This window comes from Dermacentor silvarum, chromosome 7, assembly GCF_013339745.2.
Source record: "Dermacentor silvarum isolate Dsil-2018 chromosome 7, BIME_Dsil_1.4, whole genome shotgun sequence".
Lineage (NCBI taxonomy): Eukaryota > Metazoa > Arthropoda > Arachnida > Ixodida > Ixodidae > Dermacentor > Dermacentor silvarum.
In genome coordinates, this window is record NC_051160.1 from 126646636 (window position 1) to 126658847 (window position 12212).

A 12212-nucleotide genomic window follows, 5' to 3' on the forward strand; every position below is an offset into this window, starting at 1 on the left:
GCACTTCCCTTTCTTTGGTTCGAAAGATGCCATCTAAAGAAAACCAACTTCCGAGAATGCAAGAAATCAGTATGACTCAAGTGCCTTTCGGAAGTCTAGCAGCTACTATGCAGTAGCTGCTAGAGTTCTTCAATTCCCTTCAACCACATCGAGCAACCTTACGAAGAAACAGCTACAACGCTCAAGAAAAGCTTTTATGTCCACGACTTCGTTGATGGCGCTTCGACAGCTGACGAAGACCTACATTTGTACGAAAAGGCGAACAAGAGAATGGAACTAGCCTGTATGAAGATGCAGAAACGGGCGACGAACTGCAAGTTGCTTCAAAGCACACTACAGCAAAATGAACAAACACGTACGGTTGGGTCCCATTTGACTAAGGTAATCGAACTGTATTGGGACACCTAAGACGATAAGACCAGTTTTAACATGGACTTAGTCTTGAAGAGTAATAACCCTAAGCAATTTGTACTTCACACCAAATCCCGAATTTTAGATCCATAGGGCTTACTGTCGCCTGGGCTAGGCGAGTTGGCTGTGACTTTGCATGGCATTTCAATGAGGTCTTGGTGCGTAGGAAGAGTGGAGAACGTGCGCAGGTCATCAGGTGTGAGGGTGACTTGTCAACGTTGAGCAATTGGTGTGTTTGTTTTTGCAGTGTTTCTGCTTGGTAAAATGGATGACCTCGGATATATCGCCCTTCGTGAGTTAGTGAAGCGGTTTGTAAGTGTACGAAGAGGATTTCTCCGATGCTTCCATTTAAATCTACAATCAATGGGAAACAATGTAAAGGAACTCTAGTGTGTGTTTAACCAAATGAAAGGTTGTTTTGATGTAATTATTGTTTTGATGTAATTATGCTAACAGAAACCTGGGAATCGGATATTTCAGAAGAACTTGAAGTACCTCACATGAAAACGTTCTCTGTTTTTAGGCTAAGTCGTCGAGGGGGTGGTGTCACTATCTTACTTGATAATTCTTTACCAGCCGTACTGCTCGAAAATTTTACGTTACTGCTCATTAAGATATGTTATGTGTTCAGTTCGAGAATGTCATAGTTGTGTGTTACCGGTAACCTGATGGTAACTTGTCTGTTTTTTTCATTTTTAGATGTTTTCTTAACATGTGTATATGAACATCAATACAATGTTATATTTGGTGGTGATTTCAATATTAACATGGGGCATGACGACACGAAAACGTGTGACTTTGAAACTATTATTCCATGCAACGGTTGCGAAAACATTATAAATAGATTCGCTAGAATTACTCTGCCTTCGGAGACTACCATAGACTTATCACAAACTGTGATCTGTCGTGTGTGGTCTGTACTGTCCTTACTCTATCCTATTAGTGATCACATGACGATATGTTGTTCTGTAAAAACAGGTGCACCTACGTTAATTCAGAATAGCATCCCTTATAGCTATCAGCATGTCTCACCAGCTGCTTTAGATGTCTTCCGTTCAGAGATTGGAACTTTGCATTGGGACAACTGTAATCTGATATAACTAAATATTTATTAGTCCAGTCTAGCAGCAGCTAGCAGCAGAGCGAACAGCCCGAACTTTTGGTTTGGTTTGGTTTGGTGCCTATAGAAATAGCACAACCCACTACGGGGGATTGGCCATGAACCGGGCGGCAGTGGGAAGAAAAATGAAGGATACCTAAATGGGATTTTCTTAAGAATGAGATAATAAATGAATTATAATCGTTATTAATAATTTTCATGCTATAGCATCTGAAAATTTGAAGCAAATATTTTGTTGTCTTGTGAAAAAAAATAGCATGGAAGTCTCCTTGTTTCATTACAAAATTAAATATGGCATCACATACGTTCCTATTACAGTGTCCTAGTGCCGACGCCCCCGGAGATAGAATGATAGGTAGCGTAATGGTCGATCCAAGTTGGCGGAGGGGACCTTCTAGAAGTCGTTTTCTATGCATAGTGAACCTACGACACTCTATAAAGAAATGATCCATAGTTTCGGGTTCATTGCAATAGAAACATTGAGGGAGAGGCGCCAAACCAGACCTATGGGTACAGAAATTAAGCCTTGGTAATCGGCAACGCATTCTAGTAAACGACACTTCAAATTACAGCCCGAACTCTCTGGTAAACACAGAACGGGTCGTCGTCTTCGTCTTCGAGCTCCTACCGAAAACACGAGGGGCGTCTGCTTCATTACATTGGCCCCGGGTGTGAAACGGAGCCATGCTGGCGGCTCAGGGAGCAGACAAGATGAGGGGGTCGTAATATGGCTTCAGCCGGCTAACATATGCACTGTCTAACGACCCCGACAACGAAGGTCCGGCGAGGGTGTGACGGGCTCGACGATATAGTTCACAGGTGATGGGGCGTCGATGATCTGGTTTGGACCGTGGTATCGCGCAAGTACTTGAGAAGAAAGACCAGGAGTGTGAGGCGGCATCCACAGCCAAACAAGGGAACCGGCAGGGAAGGTAGGCGTGGCCTGATGACTGTGACGTCTTGTCTTCTGACGCCCTTGATCCTCGATGGTCAGCGAACGAGCCAGCTGGCGGCAATTGTCGACGTATCGGGCGAGTTCTGAAATTGTAGTGCACTCGGTGGCGTCAGGTCGGTAGGGCAGGATAGTATCCACTGGACACGAAGGCTCACGTCCGTACAAGAGAAAAAGGGTGAAAAACCGGTAGTGGCTTGTGTCGCGCTGTTATAGGTGAACCTAACGAACGGGAGTTCGGTGTCCCAATTGGTGTGGTCGGACGAGACGTACATCTTCAACATGTCGCCGAGTGTTCGGTTGAAGCGCTTCGTAAGACCATTGGTTTTCACTCAAATGATGCGTATGCAGCCTATGACGCTTTTCTTAGAATCCTTTATTTGTATATACAAAAACCACTTCCCTAATAAACAACGGAATAAACGTAAAGGTTGTCGGAAGCCTTGGATGACGCGTGAACTCCGACGCAAACTTGACAAGAAAAGAGAGATTATTTCGGAAATTCCTGCGTACGCGCGACGAGGCGGACATAATTGCATTCAAGCAGTTCCGAAATGCCCTAAAGAAATGAAGAAATCAAACGAGCTGTATCCCAAACAAGCATTTAAATTGTGCTCAAAACCAGCAGTTCATTATTAGCTTGCCTCAGAGCCAGGATAACAGCTTTTCTAAAAGACATTCTACCACAGAATAGTTCATATTACTGTTGGACTGATGCTAGCAAATTGTCTCTGCTGGATTAAATCCGTAGCGACTACATGGAAGCCATTTGTTTGCAAGCGAGTCATCGAAATTCGAGCCCAAACGGAGCCAATTTTCTGGGGTCACTGTACTTAGGAATACAGCCCCACATACCTTGTGACAAGAGGTTGGTTAATCAGCTCGCACCCTAGGAGAAAGTAAATTGTGGTGGTATGGTCCCTACTGGCGAGCTACTGCTCCAGAAGCATGGAGAAAGAAAAAAGAGGGGACCGGCAATTCGAAAATTTCGTTGCTCGAAGAAAAAAACCCGACGAGAGTGTTCTGGTGTCGTAGTGTACAATATGAGAGCCCATACTATACGCAACGAAATAGAGTCGCTGGCATAAGACTCGTAGGATAACCGCATGGGTAAAGAGATTTATCCACGATTGTCAAAGGCGCGCCCATCCTCCATGGGAAGACACCCTTTGGTCTCTAGAAATACGAGCAAGTGAAGAAGTATGGATGCAGAACATGCAGTTACAGGCATTTCTTAAAGATAAACTTTTTAGAGCGCAAACAAGAGACACGGCACAAAAGAGAGGTGAAACACAGGACAGGCGCTACTTTCAACTGTTTATTCCACAAGCCTTCATGAAATATATATGAAAAAGGAACATGCGGAGAAACGTACATGAAAGTAGCGCCTGTCCTGGGTTTCACCTCTCTTTGTGTCGTGTCTCTTGTTTGCGCTCTAAAAAAGTTCATCAAGTATGCATCAACTAGGCCAAATATTTGATAGACATCGTCGCACTGTCTGCTGGCAAGACACTCGGGAAAATTTCGCGCATTCGGTATCTGTATCTGTTTTTGGACAAAAAGAAGTCCTTCGCATAAAGACTCACCTCGACAAGGCAAGGATTTCGGATGACGTGAAATGCTCCACACCGCTACTCCCCGATCAGGATTGCACACACCTCATTGTGAACGACATTCATCGGCGCATTCTTCATGGTAGTGTTACTGCTACACTCGCTGAGCTACGAGAAAGGTTGTGGTTACTTAGAAGGTGCCAGTGTGTTAAGAAAGTGCTTAGTAAATGTGGCGTGCGTTCGCGATTCCGGCCGAACGCTGCTTCAACACCAACAGCACCACTTTCAAAGGACAGAGTGTGCCCATCCCAGCCGTTCCAAGTCAGTTGCGTCGACTTTGCTGGACCTCTTTGTGAAAGGAGACTTTACCGCGAAAGCCTACATTGTTGTTTTTACATGCGCGGTTGTTAGAGCAGTGTATTTAGAGGCATGCAATGACATGACTGTCAAGTCATTTCTGATTGCTTTCCGTCGTTTTGTTGCGCGGCGTGGAATACCAAGTGTCCTATATATTCCGACAGTGCTCGAACGCTTACAGCAGCGAGTCGTGAACTCAAGTCCATTGACCAGATTTTTGGAGACATACAAGTGCAGAAATTTTGCGTGACGAGTCATATAACGTGGAAATTTAATGCACTGCATGCTTCTTGATGGGGAAGCTTTTGCGAAAGGATGATTGGGGACTCAGGGGAGCGGTAAGGGGAGCCTCAGGGGAGCGGTAAGGAAAGGTAGCTTCAACTTTGAACAGCTCAGTACACTGTTATCAGAAGTCGAAACAGTGGTAAATTCCAGACCAATAACATGTGTTTCTGCTGACGCTACAGACTGAAGTTCTTACACCTGCTCATTTTTAACACTTAGACGACTTACAACCCTACCTCATCGTGAACCTAATGCAGCGTCAGGGAATTGCACTGACAAACTGCGCCTTTGGAGAGACCGCGAAAGCAGGCTAACTGTTTTCTGGAACCCCTGGTACAGACTACCTTTTGGCTCTCACAAGTGCACACTTCAGTAAAGGCCCATCAAAGCAAAATAAATTAAGGTTGATGATATGGTATTCATACGCAATGACAAAGTGCCGATAACATTCTGGAAAATAGGAAATATTTCTGAAGTATATGAGAGCACTGACTAAAAGGTTTGAAAATGCGGGATCCGGCTAGCAAACACCATGGAGATTATGAGGCCGATGCAAGATCTATATCTGCGCTAGAAATGTGCGAGTGAATTTGTCGGGCGCAGCGGATGTTGGAAATCACATGCGGCGCGGAGAATACGGCGAATAACTGGATAATGGGGTGTGGGCTGTTCTATACTGGCCTGTTTTTGATGTACGCCATGTTGGGATGGTATCGCACTAAGCGCCAATAAAGGCTGCAGAAGGACCTTTCCCACAAATTCCATCTTTATCCATCAGGTCCGCTAGAATTTCTATTCTCTAGACGCCAATAGTGCACTTGTCAGTCGTGCGTGCTCCGCCACCAGTAACACTGTCCTGAGGCGCTGGCCGTGCTCCTCGCTTGGCGATGCCCAGGCTAGTATTTAGTCAAAATACGTCTGGTGCCCTGAAGGCTTTCGAAATTCTCCTTTAGCGTCCTCTGCAACACTTTCGAGGCAGATGACATACCAAACGGTAGCCGTAAAAACTGATAGCAGCCGAGAGTTGTTGCAATACGCGAAGATGTGATGTCCGAAGGCAATTGATGAAAACCTACATTTGCGTCTAGGAGTGTGAATATCGGATCACTGGCCAACTCTTCTGGGTTACCTTCGCCTCGGTGCATCACATAGCGCTTTTTTTAATCCTCTGATTGTTGTTTCCCTGGTCCAATGCAGAAGCCAATCTTGCAGTCCTACTTCCGAACGAGAGCAACAGAAGTCGCCCAATCGGTAGGTTCTGTGACTTTCTTGATAATGCCGTGCCAGCTCCAGGCGCTCCAGGTGTTGTTGATAAGGCTCTTCCAAGATCAGGGGAACGCTGCACTCTGCTTGTACAACTGGCTGTGCTTCTTGAAGAACCACGCAGTCGATTGTTTGTCGTAGTTAGTGCCGGTGAATAGGTGTTGGAAGCCTGACTATGTAATGGCAACTATACTCCGACGCGCTGTGTACACGTGGAAGCAGTCCAAGATGCTCACTGCCATGTATAACTGGCTGCAAACGTGATTGAAATGTAATGCTTCTATCTCGTGCACACTGCATTGGTCCACTAAATGGCTATGTTGCTGAGTGTGTCCGTTGTCCGTGTCGAAATAGGGCGCATACTTGCTGTGGGTCAGAGTCTGGCGTAAATACGTAGGATTTAACGCTATCCCTGAGGCTGCGTGCAGCGTGCGATACATAAGAAGCTTCTTTATTGTACTCATATCAATCGTAGTTTGCCGAGAGCACACGACCATAGAGATGTCATAGCAGGGTCAAAATGCCGCAAGTATAGCGTACTAGATGTCGTCAACTATCTTTCATACAGTGTACCCGCCGCGGTGGCTTGGCAGCTATGGTGTTGCGCTGCTAAGCACGACACCGCGGGATCGAATCACGGCCGCGGCGGCTGCATTTAATGGTGACGAAATGCAAAAAAACGCTGTCTTGTGCATTGGGGGCAAGTTCAAGAACCCCAGGTGCTCATAATTATTCCGGACTCCACCGGTACGGCGTGCCTCATAATCATATCAAGGTTTCGGCACGTAAAACCGCAGAATAATTTTTTTGTTTTTCAAACAGTGCCTTAAGCGTCAAAAATTTCGGTTAGAGTTACGCAGGTCTCGCCGAAAAAAGCGTGACGAACTGAACGACGTTTCAACTGCACTGAAGCAGACGACGCTGAAGCTCCGTTGTAGCAGATGGTGTCGCAGGTGACCTTGCTAACAAGCCCGTGGCACATTTGTATGGCCTAATAGGATCGCATTAAAGAAGACATGCTTACCGGCATTCAGAACTGATGAGACGGCTGCAGGCTGCAGCGCTTTCGGAATCAGCCATGGCAAGCGACTGGCAACCGTAAACGCACTGTAGCCCGCCGCCGTCCGCGCCGTTCCCGCAGTCGACTAACCATCATCATCACAATCATCATAAAAAAACATGGCGGCCGCCTACAGGCGCTGCAAATTTCGGGAAACTGTGAAGGTAGATCCTTCGCGGCAGCTATTGGGTGGCGGGGCGCCTAGCGCTGTGTGCATTTACTGGACTTCTTAATGCCTAATTTCCGATTATGATTCTTGCTCATGTCTAACAAAACGCGATTTGTTAATCTTTAGGAACATAACTAATCGTTGTTACAAATAGAACTTACGATTGTCACCGTAGTATGGAATGATTGATACAAAGCAATTTTCATAGTCAGTGTAGTTGTAGTATGCAGTGTAGACTTCACATTGATCTGAAAAAGAAAAAGCAACAACAATGACAACGTATGACCTGCTGCAAGAAACCGGTAATATCATTCAACTCCCTCAGTCACCGCAACAAAACCGAGGGTAGGGCAGGCAGAGCTGATGCAAGACAACTTGAGGTTATCTCTGGCTGGAAACAACTTGCCAGTCACAAAGAAAAGCACTTCGCGATGGCAACTGCTTCTTGCTCGCTTGTCTTGAGCAACTTGTAAGAGACACAAAGTACTTCTTGATGCACAAATTATGGTATGCATGTTTCTTAGAACCAAGCACACCCATATCTTCAGAGAAACGCAAAGAATTTATTCCTCCTTTAGAGTGCTCTAGATGTCATGTTTGAATGAATTAAAATACTTTACATTCAGAGCAAAGTTGCTTCTTTTTACGAATAAGCTGCACCACAAATACTAATTGTTTCCCTACTGAAATGATGGACATTCGACCCGCCCGAATGACAGTAAACGTTAAATTACTCCCGTCTCCTAAAGGGATCACGAAATGTTTCCTTGCGTCGCTGACTGCGCCACCGTACACATAGCCGAAATAGATGGTGGTCATGTCTAGGCCGGAAAATTTAGCATAATGCCTTTTATGTCAAAGGTGACTAAAATGATGCAGAAAGCCTTATTTAGGCAGCTAGCCTCACGACCGTTCAGCCCCCCTTGGCTTCGTAAGCACTTCAACAACCCACTCAGATAAGCTTCTCACTCATAATCCTGCTCAACTGCGCTCCGATAATTATTCCATTACTAGGAAAAAAGAAATCCAGCAGCTCTTCGTCTAACACCACAAGCACTACACATTCTATATTTCATTGCATCAGATAATAGAAGTCCCGAAATGCATAAAACGGCCATGTTCACGTTCTTTTAAATAAGTTCGCATTCCAACTGGAACTGCGGTCCTCAAATACGCTCTTTGCATAAGCAAAGCTTCAAGTATTGTAATTTAATGTAAAATTTGGGAAAATAGCCAACCTGGCTCACTGACATGAGACAGGATTATGTGAGTACTCACCGCTGTCTAAAACAAAGTGGACCTGATCTGAAGTTTCTCCAGGCGATATCTCGAAGCGGGACTCCCTGATAACACTTGGGAAAACAGAAAGAAACGCAGCGAATAAATATGCAATATGTTCAACCAAATACGCTTTGCGGCGACATTGAAAATGTTCAAGTATACCACGAAAGAATTTTCGAAACAAACCAAAGCGCAGCAGTAATCCGGCCGAAAACACATCTACAGAAAGAAACAAAATCAAAAGTTATGTTTGTAAATGCCCACGACAGCCCTCAATCTTGACATATTCCCGTTCCTGATGTCCGTCTGAAGTAATAAATAATCCCCGTAACGTTTTCGCCGGTTGTAGGTTTTGTCAAGTGGGAATAGTCAGAGAGATAGTGAAATTATCTGGGAAAAACAGAGGTTAGCCGAGGAGCATGCTGGGGAAGGTTGGTACGGCAGCCAGACGAAAAACTTAAACTGCATTTGTTATCACTGATTTATTTCGATAAAATATGGCGTCCAGCGTAAATAAAGCGCTGTCACATCATCACCCGTCCTATGTGAGAAGCTTCCTTGATCGATTGCAACACTTAACGGAAGCGACTAAAATAGCTAGCTGGTGATATTTGATTTCTGTTTAGAGTTTTTACTGGAATACTGCGCAGTCGCACAACAAGAAAACGATTGACGACTAAGCGTAAAGAGGGTACTTTATACATAAAATAAAACAAAACTGCATGGCGCGAGGGAACGCGAACGACACAATAATCACAGGAGTACCATCAAGCAATGAAGGAGCTGGCTCTGAATCGCCAAGTAAGGACGCACGAAGTACGAAACAGAAGCTGTTAGATGGTCCTCGCAAAACTGGTATCGCGACACTGAAAACCACAAGCCCCCCGGTGAACAATGTACAAAATATACATTGAAAAGCCAAAGATGGCGAATGGTTTCCCTAACTGCTGTTTTGTTGTCCTTGCTTGCTGAACGTGTTCATCTACTTCAGTCGGCCAGTTACTCGATTCGTCTCGCAACAATAAGGCAAAGACTGAATCTGGATGTGGGCTGGAAAATACGCATTATCGTCGCGTGTGCGCAAACAAATGAAAACAGTGGGAAGAGTTGAGTATTCTGAATAAATATGCAGATATCACGGACGGGACTACGCATAAACGGCATAATCGTCACTCGGCAGAACAGAAACAGACGTACTGAAAAAAAAAACATGGTTGACTTCAGAATAGTTGTATAAATATCTGTACACTTTTTTTGCCGCAAGTCTAGCTTTGCAACGATTTAAGACTGATGATGTAGCAACTAAGAGAACGATAAGTAATGGTGAAAAAGGGTTTCGGTTTCCAAGTGGTTTCGCTTTGGCGTTGGCGATCCCTTACCAAACCATCCAGGCAAAGGGCCTTAATGCTTAGCAGTCTTGTGGACGTGATGCGAAAACTTTATCCCTTATCTTTAAGGATGGAGGCACACAGATGCATAAAATCCGTAAGGCAATACATAAAGAAAATCTGGCACTCCAGCACCCTCCGTTCTTATGGGCTTTCGAATCAAATAACCACTGGAGGCCAAGTCCTCCAAGTTGAAATAATAAAAGTGTACAGCGGTACATGGGAAGCCATGTCAAATTTCTCAAGCTTCAAGACATCGACACGGTGCACAAATTTAGCGTTTACGTGTTTGTCGGTAAACAAGACTAATTACTGTTAAATGCTGTCTGCTGCTGAATAAACCACCAACGCTTAACAATAATGCCTGCATACCTTCAAAAGGCTCGAAATTTTCAGAAATTCGGCAACCGATAAGATGCATTAGATGGATATCATTTGATAAAACATCAGGGCAGGTAGGGGACTTTCAAATTATAGATAATATTGGCGCTCAAATTCTAATTAGGTGTTGCCTTTATCATGAAATTCTACTGTACGTGATGTTCCGACGTAATTTCAGAAAAGTAAGAAAGCCATAATGGGGGACACCTTTTCGGGCTAACGTCCGCCAAATCATTTTTCGGGCTGCGGGGAGGCGGGCCAACACGGAAGGAGAAAGATGAAGCAAAGAATGTAAGTTTCGCATTTCGTAGAGGCAAGAATTTTCAAAATCCAATAAAACAGAACGATGGCCTAGTCGTTTGTTTGCAATGTGCGCGAGTTTTGCGTATGTGGGTGGCCGGAATATGTAATGCTCTGGTGGAATTGTTCGAAAAGAATCACGTTGTGCTTAGGGCTAGATGGTGTCTAGCGCGGAAGTTTTGCGAAGCTTATCGCACAGCTGGGTTGGGGTTTGCTAGGCAATGCAGTGACGTCATAGCTCGGCGAGGTTTTGCAGCTCGCGGTAGAACTTACAGCCGGCTTAAAAGCCCCCGCTGTTAAAAAATAGCTATGAGTGCCGGTGATTGGTGCGTGATAACAAGGACGGTGTACGCGGACGGCAGAGCGCGAGCAGTGCTGCCAGCTACGTCGAGCCACTGGACCCGTGGTAGCACAAGTGTCATGACTGTGTTTGCCACGCTTGCGCATCGGCTACATCAACCTCCTGCCGTTCCAGCCTGTGCTCCTCAGACAAGGCCCATGTCCTGGCTCCTCCGCGGTTATTATGAAAGGCTGTAGCGGGGTCTGCGGTCCCGACTGCAATAATTCGTCCCGACTGTACCGGCAGCAAGGCAAGTCTAGTGCCGGGCTCTGTGCCGGGCTCTATCCCGGCCACTGGCAGCCCTGCGTTCAGGCGAAGGTTGGGCCATCAGAATACAACGCCGGCCAGACCTTCGGCGCCGGCCGCTTTCCTGGTGCCGTACTAGGCCTGTGTCCCAGTGCACCTTCTGAGTAATCCCGGACATCTCCTGAGCTCGTACCAGGGCACCCCTGAGACAGCCCGGGGCCTAACAATACTGCGTTTCGTACATCAGGTGTAACGCTGTGGAGGCTAGAGATACTTTTTGCAGTGGCTACGTTCGCACTTAGAAATAGTTAGGTGATTTTACAAGCCATGTACTCATACGGCTGCTAACACGGTTTTTAGATCAATTGCTTTTTTATTTGCAGCCTCACGCGCATGCTCGCGCGAGCAAGCGCCGCTGGTGCGCAGCGAAGCATAGAGGGAACGCGCGGAGTGATAAATTTTGGTGACCGTACTTCTTGCGTAGCTTGCCAGCGGTGCACCTGATGTATGAAACGAAGTATATAGTAGTATGCATTCCGTCCAGGTGACCCAGAAACATTCCTCGATAGACCGTGATCGACGAGCCATTCGTCGCTGCAACTCAGGGGAGTCTCCGGCCGAGAACTGCAGTGGCATTACACGCTCTGAAGTTTATGTACGAGCAGTGTTATATGTGCGATGTGGTGTGTCCACGTCACAAGTTATGTTCCGTTTTCGTTAATGCGTCTTTCTGTATTCTCCGATATCTAGACTGACACATTTCCTATCACAGACGCCTAATAGCTGCGAAGGTCCTCTTTCATTTGCGCAACAGAAGTTACTCAGCGTGTTGTCTCGCGCCTACATATGGCCCGCCGCGTATTCTTAAGAAACACCCCTTAGGAGCCTCTGCATGTCTCTCTATCGTTTCGAAAGCTTTGCCCTACGTCGAACTGCCCCATTTTAAGCGAAAGCTATACTAAGACGTCCAGCCGAGTTTCGCCGTCGCCAGCAATTTGACCTTCATTTGACCACAGCTGCGCTAGCCTTGGCAACGCATCACGTGATCACCGCGCGTAGCTCCGCCGTCGCCGCCGCGATTGGCGCATGCGGCTATCCGCAGGTGG